This window comes from Pleurodeles waltl, chromosome 1_2, assembly GCF_031143425.1.
Source record: "Pleurodeles waltl isolate 20211129_DDA chromosome 1_2, aPleWal1.hap1.20221129, whole genome shotgun sequence".
Classification (NCBI taxonomy): domain Eukaryota; kingdom Metazoa; phylum Chordata; class Amphibia; order Caudata; family Salamandridae; genus Pleurodeles; species Pleurodeles waltl.
Window position 1 is genome coordinate 329209309 of NC_090437.1, and position 17542 is coordinate 329226850.

A 17542-nucleotide genomic window follows, 5' to 3' on the forward strand; every position below is an offset into this window, starting at 1 on the left:
CAGACGTAGCCTTCATCACAGAAACCTGGATGAACGCCTCTTTGGCTCCAGACATCGCCATAGCCATCCCCGACGGCTACAGGATCACCCGAAAGGATCGCGTCAACCAAACAGGAGGAAGAATCACCATCATCTACAGGAACACCCTCAATATCACGACCACCACCGAAGACACCCCACTCGCCGCCGAACAAATACATTTCCAGATCCACACCAACCCCAAAACTACCCTCCGAGGAACACTCGTCTACAGACCCCCGGGCCCACGCACCCAATTCAGCAAGACAATCACAGACTTCATCAGCCCTCACGCCCTAGCCTCACCTGACTACATCCTCCTCGGAGACCTGAACTTCCACCTGGAGAAAAACAACGACAACAACACCACCACCCTGCTCGACAACCTTGCCAACCTCGGACTCAAGCAACTGGTGGACACCCCCACCCACACCGCCGGTCACACGCTCGACCCCCATCTTCTCCGCCAGCAACCACATCTCCTTCAGCCACTCCTCCGAACTACACTGTACCGACCACAGATGCATCCACTTCACCTTCAAGCGAGAGACTCACCACCTCCGCACACGACAAATCCCCCGCAGACGCTGGAGCAAAATCTCCACAGAGCAGCTCCTCTCTTCACTGAACCAAAACCCGCCGGCCACCATCACCGACGCCAACAACGCAGCCGACAGCCTCACACAGTGGATCACCAACTGCGCCGAAAACCTTGCACCATTCAAAAACCACCCTTGCGGTTCTAGCATCAGGAAACCTCCGTGGTTCACGGACGCCCTCAAAGAATCCAAGAGATACTACTGCACCCTCGAAAAAACCTGGCGCAGGGAACGCACCACAGAAAGCATGACAGCCCTCAAGGTCGCCATCCGTAAACACCACCAGCTGATCCGCTCCACCAAAAGAACATCATTCAAAGAGCGACTAGACAACAACACCCATAACAGCAAAGAACTCTTCAACATCGTCAAAGAGCTCTACAACCCCAACGCCAGCTCCAACGTCATCACACCATCACAAGAACTCTGCAACTCCCTCGCTACATTCTTCCACCGTAAAATCGTAGACCTACACAACAGCTTCAGACCCCAGACCCTGCACCCCACCACCGAACCTACTGCCCCCACCACTACTCTCAACGTCTGGACCCCCATCAGCTCAGAAGAGACCAGAAGCATCATGAACACCATCCACTCCGACTCCCCCTCGGACCCTTGCCCCCATCACATCTTCAACAAAGCCGACTCCGTCATCGCCCCCCATCTCCAGAACATCATCAACAGATCGTTCTCTTCAGCCATCTTTCCCGAGAGCTGGAAACACGCGGAAGTCAACCCCCTCCTGAAAAAACCCACGGCTGACCCCAACGACCTGAAGAACTTCCGCCCCATCTCCCTCCTCCCCTTCCCGGCCAAGGTCATTGAGAAGACCGTCAACAAGCAGCTGACTGCTTTTTTGGAAGCCAACAACTCACTCGACCCTTCCCAATCTGGATTTCGGGCCAACCACAGCACAGAAACCGCCCTCATCGCAGTCACCGACGACATCAGAACCCTGATGGACAACGGAGAAACATCTGCCCTCATCCTCCTGGACCTCTCGGCTGCCTTCGATACCATGTGCCATCGCACCCTAACATCCCACCTCCGCACCACTGGTATCCTTGGACAGGCCCTTGACTGGATCATCTCGTTCCTCTCCAACAGAACACAGAGAGTCCATCTTCCTCCCTTCTGCTCAGAACCCACCGAGATCATCTGCGGCGTACCCCAAGGTTCCTCGCTCAGCCCAACCCTCTTCAATATCTACATGAGCCCGCTCTCCGCCATCGCACGCAAACATAACATCAACATCATCTCCTACGCCGACGACACACAGCTGATACTCTCACTCACCAAAGACCCAACAACCGCCAAAACCAACCTACAGGAAGGAATGCAAGCCGTCGCAGAATGGATGAAGCTCAGCCGCCTAAAACTGAACTCAGACAAAACGGAGGTCCTCATCCTCGGACAATCCCCATCCGCCTGGGACAACTCCTGGTGGCCCACGGCTCTGGGCACTGCACCAACCCCTTCGAACCACGCACGCAACCTCAGATTCATCCTGGACCCCCTCCTCACAATGAGCAAGCAAGTCAACGCCGTCTCCTCATCTTGCTTCAACACCCTACGCATGCTCTGAAAAATCTTCAGATGGAGCCCGCCGAAACCAGAAAGACAGTTACCCACGCCCTCGTCACAAGCCGTCTGGACTACGGAAACACCCTCTACGCAGGTACCACCGCAAAGCTTCAGAAACGTCTACCACACATACAGAGCGCCTCCGCACGCCTCATCCTCGACATCCCTAGCCACAGTGACATATCCGCCCACCTGAAACACCTACAAAGGCTCCCCGTCAACAAGAGTATCACCTTCAGGCACCTCACCCATGCACACAAAGAACTCCACAACATGGGCCCGAATACCTCAACAGACGCCTCTCGTTCTACACACCCACCCGTCAGCTCCGCTCAGCTAGCCTCGCCCTCGCCACCGTACCACGCATCCGCAGAACAACTGCTGGAGGAAGATCATTCACCTACCTGGCAGCCAAAGCATGGAACTCCCTCCCTGCACACCTAAGAACTACCCAGGACCTCCTCACCTTCAGGAAGCGCCTCAATACCTGGCTCTTCGAGCAGCAGTAACCCTCCCCCGCCCCTCAGTGCCTTCAGACACTCACGTGTGAGTAGCGCGCTCTATAAATGCATTGATTGATTGATTGGTTAAAAAGGAGGTGACTAAATTCCATTCTAGGAAAACGTTTGTGTTAAGGAGCAAAAATGCTAGCTCTACCTGGTTATAAGGTGTAGATGTAAAGTGCTTCCAAATTTAAGCTTCTGGATGAACCCTTGCAGACGGGGTTGACAGATACAGCTATCCTTTTAGGTTACACAACAACTGTGCTTTGGGCAAGAGACCAGAGCACAGACAACTGACAACTTGTAGTGTGGAAAAAGGCACTTTAATGAAGCACATGCACATCACATGCACATCACAGACATTTATTTAACCCTAGGTAAATCACCTTACACAACTATTGTCCTCACTATACGCCAATATTCACCAACCGCTCAGTCTACCCCAACCCCTAATTGTCCCTTGCACAATTCTACCAACTTGCCGGCCTGTCTCTATACCTACTCTATGTACTGAACTAACTTTACTTCCTTTTTAAATTCTTGCTTTCTTCCAATGTAAACATATTCCCACCCTCCCTTCAAACTACTTCACCCACCCCTATAGCAATAAAACCAATTCAAACCATGAAACCATCTCAACAATTTGCCACACAGAAAAACCTTAACTGAGGATTCTTCCTGCCCCCACCTCCACCCTTTGCTACTTCCATAGGGCTACATCACCATCCACAGCAAACGCCTACTGCCTCAGACAATGCCTCATGCAGATGCATCAATTATAAGTCTGTTTCTTGTAGTAGACAGATGAACTCCATCACCCATGAAGAATTGTGCCACCTCAAAACTATTCTGGATGCACTGTCCTTCCCACTCTACATTCTCTACAATTGTCCTCCACTCCCTGTTCATTTTTTGCCTTTCTTTCTCTATGGTCACTAGTCTGTCTCCTAGGGACCAATTCCGACTATAAAATAAGAGTCCCTACCCAGTACTTACTTATCTCTTTCATGTCCACCTTCTTAACCTTTATCAATGCCAAAATTTTCTCCTTCACTAAATAATTCTCCCCTACATTAATTACTAACAATCCGGGCAGCTGTGCCTTCCTGGCACCCTGTTCAAGAACAGCAACCACTCATGAAACAATGTCACCTTACCTGTGCCATCTCACTCTTATATTGGTTCTTTGAAGCCCAACTGAAACCCATAATATCTACTGCTGGCTTGCTTCTCTGCCCACTTCATGAAGGAACGCCTCACAATCCAGATGGTCATAGCCTCTCAGTCCGGGCTTGGAATGGAACCTACCATAAACAGCAATACAAATATTTAAACAGACACTACATAATGCTTCTTCCACCTCCTGATGCACATATCTCCTGTAGCAATCTAATGACCACCTCCACATCCTGTTCTAAGACCAGACCCGTATATTTCGCATTTGTTTCTGCCTCTATTCCTAATCCTTCCATCCTGCAGTCAACTGCCAGTGGCCCAAATGTGCTTAGGCCTTATGCAACACTGCCAGCAACTGAAATGCTGTCACTTCTGGCCCATTTTGATGCTGAACAAGCTTATTTGATGTGCTTCTCTCCTGCTGTTGAAACCTGTGACACCAACACACCGTGCAGAAACAACGCACCAGGTACACCTCCAACTATGCTCTTTTTCCATAGCCCTTTGGTTAGTTTTTGACTGTCTAAGATGAATCTTTACACTGCCCTCATACATCTGTATGTTAAACCAGTATAAATCCTCCACCTTCTTTTCCCCGCAGCAACTCGCACATGAAAAATCTGGAAATACATCCAGCTCATTAACAACAAAAACAAGTCTGCCTCCCATTCACTGTGAAAACTCTTGTGCAAAGCGCCCAACACTCTGCGCAGAACTGAACACACTAAAGGCTTTCTCTTCCACCCCGTTTTCCTATCCACCTTGCGCAACCTGCCAAAAACTGTTTCCCAGCTTGCCAGCAACCTGGGTATTTTTCCAAAGCAACTTAATGACAAAAGCCAAGCCAAGCCCACCAGCTTACCAGTTATTGTAACCCTTGATCAAGCTTTCTCAATTATGTCCTTGATAAAGTGTATGGAATCTGTTCAATGTATTAGAAATCAAGCCTGTGCTAACATAAGCAAGTTTTAAGCCTTCTTCCATTTTGAATGTGACATCATAGTACACCACGTGGTCACCGCTGTTATTTCCCTTGCTGCATTAAGGAATTGTGAGCTTTTACACTGTAAGGCTGAAACTTTCCCATCTCTGAATGTGATGCACTTAACCAACAACAACTTGGCTGTCCCAGGCCTTGTTACATACTTTGTATCAACTCATGTTACCTGAATCGTTCCTGACAATGACTGAATCTAATGTAATAGTACTATGAGAAAATAGTTAAATGTATTCTTTAGTAAAGTGTTTCTTTTCGCTCATTTCCCATTAGGACACTTCCTGAAAATGATTTTGTGTGTAGTGAATATGTGAAATCCTTTCTCTAAAGTTGTACAAAATGACCTGCATTTTCAATGTTAGTTGCTCCATGTTTTCCTACTTTTAGAAGGCAAACCTATTCTGAATTTCCTATTAAACTTTATTGAGCTCTGTGTAATTATGATATATTTGCCTCTATGCTAACCTGACTGATGTTCTAGTGTTGAAGCCTCCTTCAGAGCAGGAACAAAACCAGAGACCAGCCAGCCCTTAGAGTGTAAAGAAAGACAATGTATTTACGTGCACGTTGGACTTGAGAGGCCAAGTCCAACCAGTCCAAATTGCGGAGCTATGAAAACCACAAAAATGTTAAAATACATCATCTAATCTGAACAACAGAAAGTTAATTTCTTCATCAAGTACATGGTGTGATGTTGATCAGATGATGCATGGTGTTACACATATATTGGGCATCTATCCAATCACAGTCGAACAACATTTCATGATGGCAGAGTGATACAAGATGACCACAAGTGTGACCTTCACATTTCTCAGACGGTTGGAACTTTCCAAGGTGTCACCAAACCAGTTTCTTCATAACCTTTCCTCAGACCTATGTGGACATCCAGATGTCCGTCTGTTGCTGGGCGAATGAAGCAATGCATGTCGTGTGAGATGTCTCTTTGAAGCAAGCCTTGTATTACAAGCTGTCTGTCAGGGTTCATTTAGTAAAGGTAATCCAAACTTTTGCGTATTTTTTTCAGGCCTGTTCAGCATTGAGTATCACAGGATGAAGTCAGGCCTGGAGAAATAATAAAATGGATTCTTCAGCCAGTTTCCACACTAGCTTGTGTATTTTGTTCTTGCATTCTTTAACTCCTTGGTCCCCACGGACGTAACGGTTACGTCCTTGGCTGCAGCGCTCATGTGCCAAGGACGTAACCGTTACATCTTGGGACCGGCTCATTGGGGGAGTGCCTTAGGCAAGGGTCGCTCCCCTTAGGGGGGGCATATTATTTATCACCATTTCTGCCCCCCTTGAGGGCTGATCGGCATGTTATTTTTAAGCCCATCTGCGCCCCAGTGGGGCAGAACCCACATGAATGCCAAGGATTATTCACTTTTGTTGGGGTCACCCCCAAAGGGGGCACAGCACTGTAGGCCATTTTTGCTCCCCTTTGGGGCAGATCAGCCTGTTTTTTAGGCACCTGGGATTGTTTGTATTTCATTTTTGGGATGGGGGCCTCGGGCAAGGGTCGCTCCCCTTTGAGTGCCAATATATCTGTCGCCATTTCTGCCCCCCTTGATGGCAGTTTGGCCTATTATTTTTAGGCCGATCTGCCCCCAAGGGGGGGCAGAGGCCACACAGACACCAGGGAATAATTTTATTTGTTTTTTTGTGTTTGAGGGTGGCCCTTTGGGCAAGGGTTGCTACTCCCAAGGGGGGCACACAACTGTTGACCATTTCTGCCCCCCTTGGGGGCAAATTGGCCTATTTTTTTTAGGCCTATCTGCCCCCACGGCGGAGAAGACATTAAGGCACCAGGAGAAATGTCTAAATGTTTGGTTGCCGGGTGTTTGTCAACTAGCTAAGTATTTGCATTTGTGATTATAATGTTATATTTCTCCTTTTTGTTCTAGTTCAAAGCTTTTGCTTCCTTTGCTGTGACTCCTTTGTTGCGTTTGACCAGCAGTTTAGGTGGTTGCATGTTTTAGGTAAGAAAAAACAACTTACTCAAATTACTATTGTTGCAATGCATGAATGAAATTTTGTAAGTCGTGTACGAAATGCAGGATTGTGTGTGAAAATTGTCCTTAGATTAGTGCACAATGATATCTGTGTTGTCTTATGTGTCATTTTCTCTTCTTTTTTCTTTTAAGTGGGATATCATTGGTGATTGCTGTGGCTGTGCAGAGTAGTTGCTGGTGAGCAATGTTCCCTGAAAGGTGCGCGTGCGTTCCTTCCCCCACCGCGCAGGCCCCTTTGACCAGCGCGCACGTTGTTTTCAACGTCACGTCTCTGCCTGCATCATGCAGGAGAGAGGACGTCAGCGCTGCGTTTTAAAAATAAAAGCAGCGCGAAAATGGGTCACTGTTTGAGGCCGAGCAGGAAGAAAAACAACATCCCAGGACAGACCACTGCAGATAAAGGAAGCACCTGATTAAAGCAGGTAAGTGTATATGAATGTGTGGTCACCCTGGCAGTAAAAGTGCCGAGGGTGGGAAAGTGTGCTTGGAATGTTTCCATGGCGGGGAGCGCACTATAGTGTCCAGTTTGCAGCCCGTACATTGTAGGTGGCTGTGCACCTCCTTTAATGCTGGTGCATCGATATATGAAGTATGCCACCGTACTGTATTGTAATAGCATTTACCTAGCGCTACCTGCTACTGACGAGGCACCGGAGTGCTTTGCGGACAGGTGGCATGCTGTTCCTTGGGATGCTTAAAAACGTTAGAGGCGGAGTCGTGCATATGGAAGAAGTAAGGCAATGATAGCTCCTTCAACAACTCTGAAGAGACTGTGCCAGAAATCACGAGAGCCACGCAGCTCCCTGTCACCAGGGCAGGCGCACCTTGCCCCGGGGAGGAGTTCTGAGCCCAGTCTCCAATTTCATCTCATGTCAGTGTGGACTTCAGAGAGGTGGCGCTTTGCGTGCACGGACAGGGAGTTCCATAGGGGACAGCTCGGTGCAGTACGTCGACAATAATCCCAAGCCAGGCAGGGGGTTTGTACCTCAGCAGTCGCAGACCTGTGCTCTAGAGCAGCTATTGTTCTCAGGGCACGCCTCGGTATAAAGGTAGAGAGTTTAACATACACTAGAGCTTCATGGCTGCGGATGCCCCACTGGCAGGAGAAATGAGGGCAGAGAGTCACCATTTGTGGGAGAGGGAGAAAAGGGCACCAGGCTCTTGAAGCACCCAGTGGCTACACATGCACCTCATGGGAAGAGGAGTTAGGGCAGATATTGGCACTCATGGCTGCACAATGACAGAACTAACCCTCATTGTTACAGAGTTGGACAGGAGAGCAGAATAGACCGTTTACCCACTCCTGTGTGATATGGAGCCCAATGGACTGGTGCGGATACACACCACACAGTCTTGTGCCTCTGAGTTGGTTACACATCATCAACAGAAACCGTTATGCAGCTGTTGTCATTACGTGACTCCGAGTATAGTTTTACAATTATGCAAACATGTATAATGAGCACGCAGGTTTTACCAACATAAATACATAGGGAAGAAAAATGACTCCTGTCCCTGTGTCACTAGACGAAGGCATGAAAACACCAGATAAGTGCTATAACAGAAAGGGCGCAACGGGTCTTTGCTGCCACTGTAACTGCACGAGCAGCTTTGAGGACCCCAAGCCTCAGTGTTTTCGGACCTTTTTTCATAGGGTAATCAAGCAACTGTATTGGGGGGGGTATAAACACATAATTTCAGACCAGGAACTCGACAAACAGCATTGCCAAGCCGTGTCTATTTTCCAAGGCTTTGGAACATTGTTTTAGGCATGTTTACTTAACTCTTCTGCGGTTACAACTTAACCATCTCCAGCCTGCCTTCAGTCTGCTGAATCTGCTTTGTCACACGTCTCTGCTCATTTAATCACTTTGTAATAGCAATCTGCCCTCCTGACTTACTGGCTGTGTTCGAGTGGACCGTTGCTTATGATTTTTGCAGACTTGGTTCTCCTTGCAGAGCTTCTGGTGTTTCATTTCTGCCTCATATTGCTCACAGCTTTTATTTGTTGTTCCCAAGGGTCGGTTTTGGGCCCTCTTCTCACTAGATGTTCCACACAGAGAACAAGACCTCCTTCCCTCCCATTACTCTTCTCACAATAACTTTTACGCAGGGAGCACAAACTAGTCCTTCAACGTTTCCTTCCAAGTGTATGCCAATAATACCCAAATAATCATCTCTTTCCTCTCTCCAATCTCTGCTTCAGTTCTAGCCGGCTTTCAATGGATCTACAATACTTAACCCACCTCATTTGAAGTTCAGCTGCTGTGTGCTTAACTCTTAGCCTTTGGCCTACAACAGTTTGGTGTGGAGTGCTGTGCAGTACACGTGGTACATGTGCAGCAGGTGTATGAGTGCATTTGAATGGTACAATAGATGAAGGATATAGTGCTGTGCGGTGCATATAAGATTGTGCTAGGTAAATATGTGCCTGTGACAGGCACAATACATGGAAGATTTGGGTTCCTTATTAGTAACGCAGGGCTGACTGGAGGAACACTGGGAGAAAAGGTAGAGGAACTCTCCTCCAGACAGATTTAACTATTGACACTTTTCTGTAAGCTGAGTGGAACACACTGAAGAAAAGGAGATCCATGTTCTCCAATACACTTCAAAGGGTGATCTTTGATTCAGAGAGAGGTCACTGAGCAGTGACATGAGCGATGGGAGAAGGAGATTGGGCTGACAAGAGAATCATAAAAAGTAAGGATGAGGCACTGGGTTAACCTTTTGGGAAACATATCACTGTAGTTGACATCCGGGTGTAAACCTGTAGTCACCCCCATGGCCAAGGTTGTGGGGCTATCTGATTTGGAGCCACTCCTGCTGTGAGGGACTGCCTTCTGGAAGAACCACATGGCAGAGGAGAGGACAGTTTGAAAAGAAACAGCCACTTGCGTAAACTTCAAAGACTACAATTCTAAATCACATTTGGTGCCTGGAAATGAACTATAAGAAGGGGAGCTCCACCCTCCCCCCCCCCCTTTTTCCTTGTTTTGCTGGTTTTAGTACTCTGAACAGTACCAGGGTATCTTTGGTTCATTCCCAATTGGCATATTTTATTTACCTATAAGTCCCTAGTGAAGTGCACTACATGTGCCCAGGGCCTGTAAATTAAAAAAGTAAAAGGCAGGACTTTGTTTGCGCCGAATTAGCGTGATTCTTTTTACGCTAATTCGTCACAAACTGAACTCCACAGCACACTTTATTAAATCCTCTAACTTTGCAGTCAGAGCAGAAAAGTAACCATTAATTTCCAGGATAAACTAAGCAGCAAATTGAAAGAGGACATAAGCTGGCACTGGACTTCTGTCATTGAACCCACAGCAAATGTGACAAGACAACAATACTTGAAGGCACCTTCATTGCTCATTCACTGTCTGAATGAACAGAACACTTTTTTTTTTGTCAGCTTGCCAGAACGAGTCAGTAGGCCTAAAAATTGCTCACCCTTATAAATCCGATTAGTCTTAGCGAGTGGCCGAGCAGATAACTTGAGGCCTGTAAAGGCTGCATCATCGAATGTCTAACGTGTGATGTAGGTTTCCAAACGGATGATAATATGGAGCCAGAGTTCATCTACACTGAAAGCCCAGGTAACAACTCAATTGCTCTGGAACTGTCATGCATAGTGTTTTTGTAACTCCTATAACCTATGCTAAATATCTTCTTTCCAATTACAGCCGGTCGACATTTGGATTTGAACGGGCAGGCGTGAGCACCACGGAAGACCAGGTAATTCTGTAGACGTTCCAGGTGGGATTAAGGGTCTCTACATAAATCACGTTCATGATCCGCACCTTTGCTTCTATTACAGGTTTGTCGGACCGAGCAAGTTATAGATTTGAATGGACCGACATGTGCAGAAGCATAAGGACCAAGTAATTATTTGATAGGTACCCCATCTGGGTCACCTGGCACTTTATAATATGACAACATACTGTAACCAACTGTTAACCATCTTTTCTTTTGCTGCAGACATCTCATAAAGTACTGGTCATAGATGAGGACGGGCAGACTGGAGTAGCAGCAGAAAGAGCAGGTTATTATTTGCTAGTTTTTCCTTATGGTGCAACTGAGACATTGAAACGTTCAGGTGCTTTAATCATTGTTTCCTCTTGTACAGGCATCTTAGACCCTGCTACACAAATTTGAACAGGCACACGTGAGTAGAGGCAGAAAGACAAGGTAATAATGTAGCAGATTTTCACTGTGGTGCACCTAGTACAGTGAAATATGACAACCTACTTTAACCACCTTACCCACCTTTTCTTCTGTTGCAGGCATCGCCAACAGCGCTACTCATATATTACAAAAAGGCGCATGTAAGTGGAAGCAGAAAAACAAGGTAATTATTTGGTAGATTTCACTTGTGATGCACCTAGTACATTATAAAATTACAACATTCTTCAACCCTTTTTTTTTCTTTTGCAGGTTTCTAAGACAGTGCTAACATTGGTTAGAAAAGGCAGACATGACTACAAGCAGAAAGACCAGGTAATTATTTAGTAGTTTTTCTTTGTAGTACATCTGAAATATTGGAACACAAGCATGTTCTGTTACCATTTGTTTTCTTCTATTGCAGAGATCTTAGACAGTGTTACATATACAGGCAGGTGTGAGATCAAACAGAAAGGCCCAGGTAATTACTTGCTAGTCGCTACATTTTCCAAGAGATAGCTCAGTCTTGTCTGGAAGATTGCATTCAATAGCATAAAAACCAACTTTAAATAATGTCCCTCACTTTAAATAATGTCCCTCTTTTTTTTGCAGGCTTTACGGCACAGTAGGCTCAGACTGATTGCCACCAAAATGTTAAAGCGCAAAGCTGTGACTTCTGCAGAGAGCAGTGCTTCACCACAAAGGAAGAAATGCTGTCTTGTGTTCAAAGAAGAATGGCTGAAAGAAATTGTGGAGACTGAGACACAGAAGTCCCGGAGCAAGGTTTGCGTACAACTGGGAGAGCTATTTCTATACAGTCAAGAAGTAAACCTGACTGCAAAGTATGTGCAGAAGCAAAGATTGCAGGGGACTTTTCTACAGGCAAGAAATGGAGTGATGGCTGGAAGCGGGACTACTTGAAACGCCATCTATGTAGCAAAGTTCATGAATCTGCTTTGGTGACACTGAGAAAATAAATGTGCTGCTGCCAGGCTGGGTTTTGGAGTGCAGACCATGCTAACGGAAACTGCTAGTGACAGAGCAAACAGACTAGAAGTGGTTGAACTGCAAAGATCCCTGCCTGAGGAGATAAAGATTCTCATCAACAATGTGTTGCTAGCAGTCAAAATGAACACATCAATGATATCTGATCAAGACATCCATGACCACGTCTCATTGTATGTGAAGATACCAGACAGCTGGAGGAGCAAGAACTATGCCCTTGAGTTTTTGGAGGCCATCAACAGCGTGATAGATCTGACTTCATGGCAGAACTTCGCAGTGCTCGGTATCACACATTGATAATTGATGAGAGCACAGATATTTCAATTACAAAAATGTTCATCCTCTACTTCAAGTTCCGATCTGTAACATCAACAGAGCACAAAACAGTGTTTGGGGGAATTGTAACTCTGACTGCTTGCAATGCAGAGGCTATCACTATAGCTGTAAAAGACTTCTACACTGCCAATAAGCTGGATCTTATGAAAATGGTCATGTTCACATCAGATGTTGCATCAGTGATGCTGGGAAAGAACAATGGTGTTGCTGCCCGCCTCAAACAATCCATTCCCCATCTAGTTGAGCAGCACTGTGTTTCGCACAGAGAAGATTTGGGAGTTGACGATGCCTGGAAAAAAGTGCTGATGATCAGGGAAATGTAAACATTACTGACGACTGTCTACACTGTGTTCTCCCGCTCTCCGTTAAGGAAGTCCAAGCTGGATGAAATTCCTTTGGTCACTTAGGGGGTTATTACAACTTTGGAGGAGGTGTTAATCCGTCCCAAAAGTGACTGTGAAGTGACGGATATACCACCAGCCGTATTACGAGTTCCATAGGATATAATGGAGTCGTAATACGGCTGGTGGTATATCCGTCACTTTACCGTCACTTTTGGGACGGATTAACACCTCCTCCAAAGTTGTAATAACCCCCTTAATGTGAAGCGGTCTCCTTTCGGCCACTCAATGAGGTGTGGTGACTTTCAAGGGATTTTGCTGTTGGTGCACTCTTGCGTAATTATGAGGTTGCTCTCAAATACTTTGATCATGAAAGAGTTGAGGAGAATGGCCCAATTGCTAAATATTGCTACAAATAACTATCTGACTCAAACTTCCACATTTCCTTTGTAGCACTAAATGGCATTCTGGGTGAACTTGCATCTTCGTGCAAGTTGTTTCAGAAAAGCTCTTTGACCACTGTTGAAGCTGTACAGTATGCAAGAGCAAAAATTACCCAAATAAAGGAACAGTACTTGGGCGACACTGTCTTTTGGAGCAACACAGTAAGAGATCTGATGGCTTTGTGCAGAGAGGACCGAGAGTATGATAGTGAGCCGATTTTATCTTTTATTAAACTTCTTTGTGAGCACTTGGAAAGAAGGTTCCCAGAAGATTAATTGAAGGAATGGACAAGCTTTGATTTCCATACAGTAACAACACAATCACAGTTTGGTTTTGGGACTGAGAATGTACAATGACTTGTTGAAAAGTATAAGAAGGTCTTGGTCCTGGGTGATTGTGACACCCCTGATGATGTTGTTCGGCAGTACAGAGATTATAAATATGTGGTGGCAGTGCATATAAAAAGCGGATTGTTTAGGACCTTTTAAGACATGGTGAATTTCACTCTGCGGAATGCTGCACAATATAGTGTTGTATATCAGCTTGTTGATGTCTGTGCAACTTTCCAGGCTTCAAGTGCAGACTGCGAACGAGGATTCAGCCTCATGAACTCAATCAAGTCCAAATTAAGAAACAGACTAGAGGAGAGTCACCTAGATATGCTGATGAGGACAAAGGCTTACCTCTCAAATGGGAAAGTTGACTTAGACCGAGTTTATCAGCAGTGGAAGAATGGCAAGGACCGGCGAGAAAAACAAACATGTCACACATCTAATGTTGGCACCTGACTTGTCTAAACTATGATGCGGCTCCTCCTACAGTCCATGTGTGGGTGGGGTAGGAACATTTCTCAGCCTGTATCGTGGCAGGGGCAGCATGGCATTTATCAGCAGTGTGTTCATCAAATTGTAAATGTTAACTAATTATACAACTGGCTGTATTTGATGTGCAGGGCCCTCTCCAGCACTCTGAGAGTATTCATTAAAGTTTCATAATGGTTCAACCTCCTGATTTCTGTTTTCTCTAACTGGCGTGTAGGTGGCACTTAACAGGTCATGTCCTTGGGGTGTGCAACCAGGTCACAAAACTGCCTTAATTCCCTATTGCATGGAGTAATGTTTATACAAATATCCCTTTTTTGCTTTAGTGGTATGGCGAGGCTAATGCCAAAGATTTTGGTAGTTATGTGCTGCGTTTGCGTGAATGGTCAATTTCTTAGCGCACGTATCCTTGGCTGCAGCGCACAGGGACCTCACACTGCCGCACACAGTGGAAAAAAATTCGAGGGAACATTGCTGGTGAGTCTAGCTTTTTCAGGCGAGTGGTATAGTTTTTGAGTTTATAACTCTTAGTGATGAAGCCACACTTTGTTTATTACTTATCTTACACAGTGCTGGTTGTTGGTGGTGCATTTGTCCAGTTACTTTTCTAGCCATAGGATGACCGCTCAGCAGGTTGTTGGTATGCTTTGAGTCGTCTTCTGAACATGATTATGAGACTGACTCTGCATCTGAGGCAGAGGAGGAAGTGCAAGATTCTAGAAGTTAATTTTCTGTCAGAGAGGAATCATCTGATGATGAAGCCACTGTCAGTGCTGATGAAGTGCCTCTTTTAGAGGAGGACAGTGATGTGCCAATAGTGCAGCAGACAGAGGCTGAAAGGCTTCCCATTGGAAGACCTTACCTCTGGGTTGCCCCAAACATGGGGCAGCCGGAGTTGCCTGCCTTTACTGGTCTCCCAAGGTGTAGAGTGAATACAGAAAACTTTTTGCCTGTCAATTTCTTTTCAGCTGTTTATGGACGAAGTATTTTTGGAAGAGATTGTTGAGCAGAGTACTTTGTATGCTGAGCAGTATTTGAGGGACAACGCTGCCAGACTTAGGCCACACTCTAGAGCTAGCTGGTGGATTCCCACAAATCTGGAAGAGTTGAAAAAGTTCTTGGGTTTAACTTCTTTGATGGGGCTGAGAAGGAAGCCATTGCTGTCTTCATATTGGTCTACTAGTCCCTTGATGGCAACTGCTATATTTCCTGCAACCATGTGTCGTAACCGGTATGAGCTTCTTCTTCGGATGCTGCAGTTTGTTGTTAATGCATTAGACTTGCCACACGATCACCCTGATTCTGACTATCTTTTTAAGATTAGACCTGTCCTTGATCATTTTGTAAATTGTTTTTCAGAGGTCTATGTTTCAGGCAAAGAAATTTTATTTATTTATTTATAAGAGTTTTCTATAGCGCTAGCAAGACCGAGAGGGTAACAGAGCGCTTTACAACAGAACAGGAAATAAACATGAGAATAAACATAAGAGACACACAAGTCAAGACTCACTTAGTACAAAGAGGGTACATATGGGTTCTCAAGAATAGAAGGGTGGCAAATCGAGGAAGGGGGGGTGGAGAGGGAGAGATCTTTATTAATGAGAGGGTTGGTTTAGGAGGAATTCTTTCAGTAGTTTCTTAAAGGTCATGTGGGAGGTGTTAGATCTGATGTGGATGGGTAAGGAGTTCCATATTCTCGGAGCGTTGTTAGAGAAGGAGCATGATCGAGTTTTTTGCTTGTTGGGTTTCGGAAGGAGGAGGAGGAGAGAGTTTGTGCTTCTCAAAGATCTGGTTTGACCAGCTTTCACTAGCTTGTTAGCGGGGTATTCAGGTTTCCCAGTGTGAAGGGCTTTGTGTGTCAGGCAGGCAGTGCGGAACAGGCAGCGGGCCTCAATCGAGAGCCATTTCAGGTTCTTCAGGGCTGGGGAGATTTGGTCAAATTTTTTAGTTCCTGTCACTAGTCTAGCTGCTGCATGAAGAGTGGACCTCATAGGGGCGAGTCGGGATTTGGCCGTGCCAGTGAGGATAGAGATCCCATAGTCAAGTCTTGAGAGTGCCAGTGCTTGAGTGGCCTGTTTGAGGTCATCTTGGGGTATGAAGGATTTGATTTTGTGAAGAAGTTTAAGGCTGCGGAAGGCATTATTGGCGTTTGACTTAATATGGTCCTGCAAGGTCAGGTTGGAGTCCAGAGAGATTCCCAGGGATTTGACCGTAGTAGATGGGGAGAGAGTACATTTGAGGGCGTCAATAGATTTTAGCCATTCTTGCAGTTGGGGAAGCTGGTTAGATTTCGAGAGGAGGAGTATTTACGTCTTGTCGTGATTGAGTTTGAGGTGGTTATGTGAGAGCCAGCAAAGGGCTTCTTTAAGGGTATTGTTCAGACGGTGGATGTCATCTAAGGAAGATAGTTCAATATAGAGTTGCGTGTCATCAGCATAGAGGTGGAAGGGGATATTAGCTCGAGTGAGGAAAGTGGTAAGAGGGTCCATGTAGATGTTGAAGAGGGTTGGAGAGAGGACAGAACCCTGGGGGACCCCTCTGGTAATGGGGGAGGTGGGCGAGGTCGAGTTTAGAAGTTTTACTAGTTGAGTACGGTTTTGTAGGAAGGAGGAAAACCAGCGGAGGACAGTGCCTTCAATGCCTACTCTCTTTTGGAGGGAGTCTTAGAAGGAGTTTATGGTCGACAGTGTCAAAGGCTGCTGTAAGATCAAGGAGAATGAGTAGGCAGGGTCTGTCAGAGTCAAGAGAGATGAGGAGGTCATCTACAATGTTGAGGATGGCGGATTCAGTGCTGCAGCCTTTCCGGAAACCAGATTGAAGAGGGTTTAGGAGGCTGTTGGAATCAATATGTTGGGTTAATTGTTGGAGAGCACATTTTTCGAGAATTTTGGCCAGGAAGGGAAGGTTGGAGACAGGTCTGTAGTTGTGGAGGTTGTTCGGGTCTGCTCCTGGTTTCTTCAAAATTGGCGTGATTTGGCCTAGTTTTAGGCAGTCCGGGAACACGCCAGTCTGAAGGGAGCTATTGATGATCATTGTCCAAGTAGGGGAGAGGGACTGGTGGAGTTTTTTTGCCAAGGAGGAAGGGAGGGGGTCAGCTAGGTGGGAGGAGGTTTTCGAGGAGGACATGAGTTTGGAGATGTCCGATACCAGGAGGGGTTGGAAAGAACTCCAGTTGGCAGAGGCCGGCCGATGCGTCCGGGTGGGGAGAGTGATTTCGGTTAGGGGGGAAGAGTTGTCGGAGAGGTATAGAGCGGGGATAAGATTGACAGTGGATGGGAGGAGGGGCACAATGTTGGGGGGAGAATCCCTTGCTAAGGAACGTTCAATCTCAGTGATTTTATCGTTGAAGAAATTGGCAAAGTTAACGCAGGTGGCCTCAGTAGTGGGTAAGGGGTTGGGAGTAGGTTTGGTCGTTTGTTGTTTAATGATGTTAAAGAGCTCTTTCGGGCGGTTTATGGCTCTGTCAAGGGTATTCTGGAAGAAGGATCTTTTTTCATTATATATGTGTTTTTTGTAATTTCTCCGTGCACTTCTGAGCTGATCTAAGTGGG

At 46.1% G+C, this 17542-nt stretch overlaps 1 long non-coding RNA gene across 4 annotated transcripts in view; it reads left to right on the forward strand.

Annotated features, from left to right (window-relative positions):
- Positions 1–14170, forward strand: part of LOC138300129 (uncharacterized) — a 115743-nt gene extending 101573 nt beyond the window's left edge. The window contains exons 2-11 of one of the 4 annotated variants that reach the window (XR_011204881.1): positions 6779–6853; positions 7019–7308; positions 10567–10618; positions 10701–10779; positions 10862–10925; positions 11010–11071; positions 11167–11231; positions 11318–11380; positions 11469–11525; positions 11657–12825. This is a non-coding gene — a long non-coding RNA (uncharacterized lncRNA). Of the gene's footprint in view, positions 1–6778; positions 6854–7018; positions 7309–10566; positions 10780–10861; positions 10926–11009; positions 11072–11166; positions 11232–11317; positions 11381–11468; positions 11526–11656 lie in introns of all 4 variants that reach the window. The other 3 variants (XR_011204880.1, XR_011204876.1, XR_011204877.1) reach the window with 3 other exon arrangements.
- The last annotated feature ends 3372 nt before the right edge of the window (positions 14171–17542 follow it).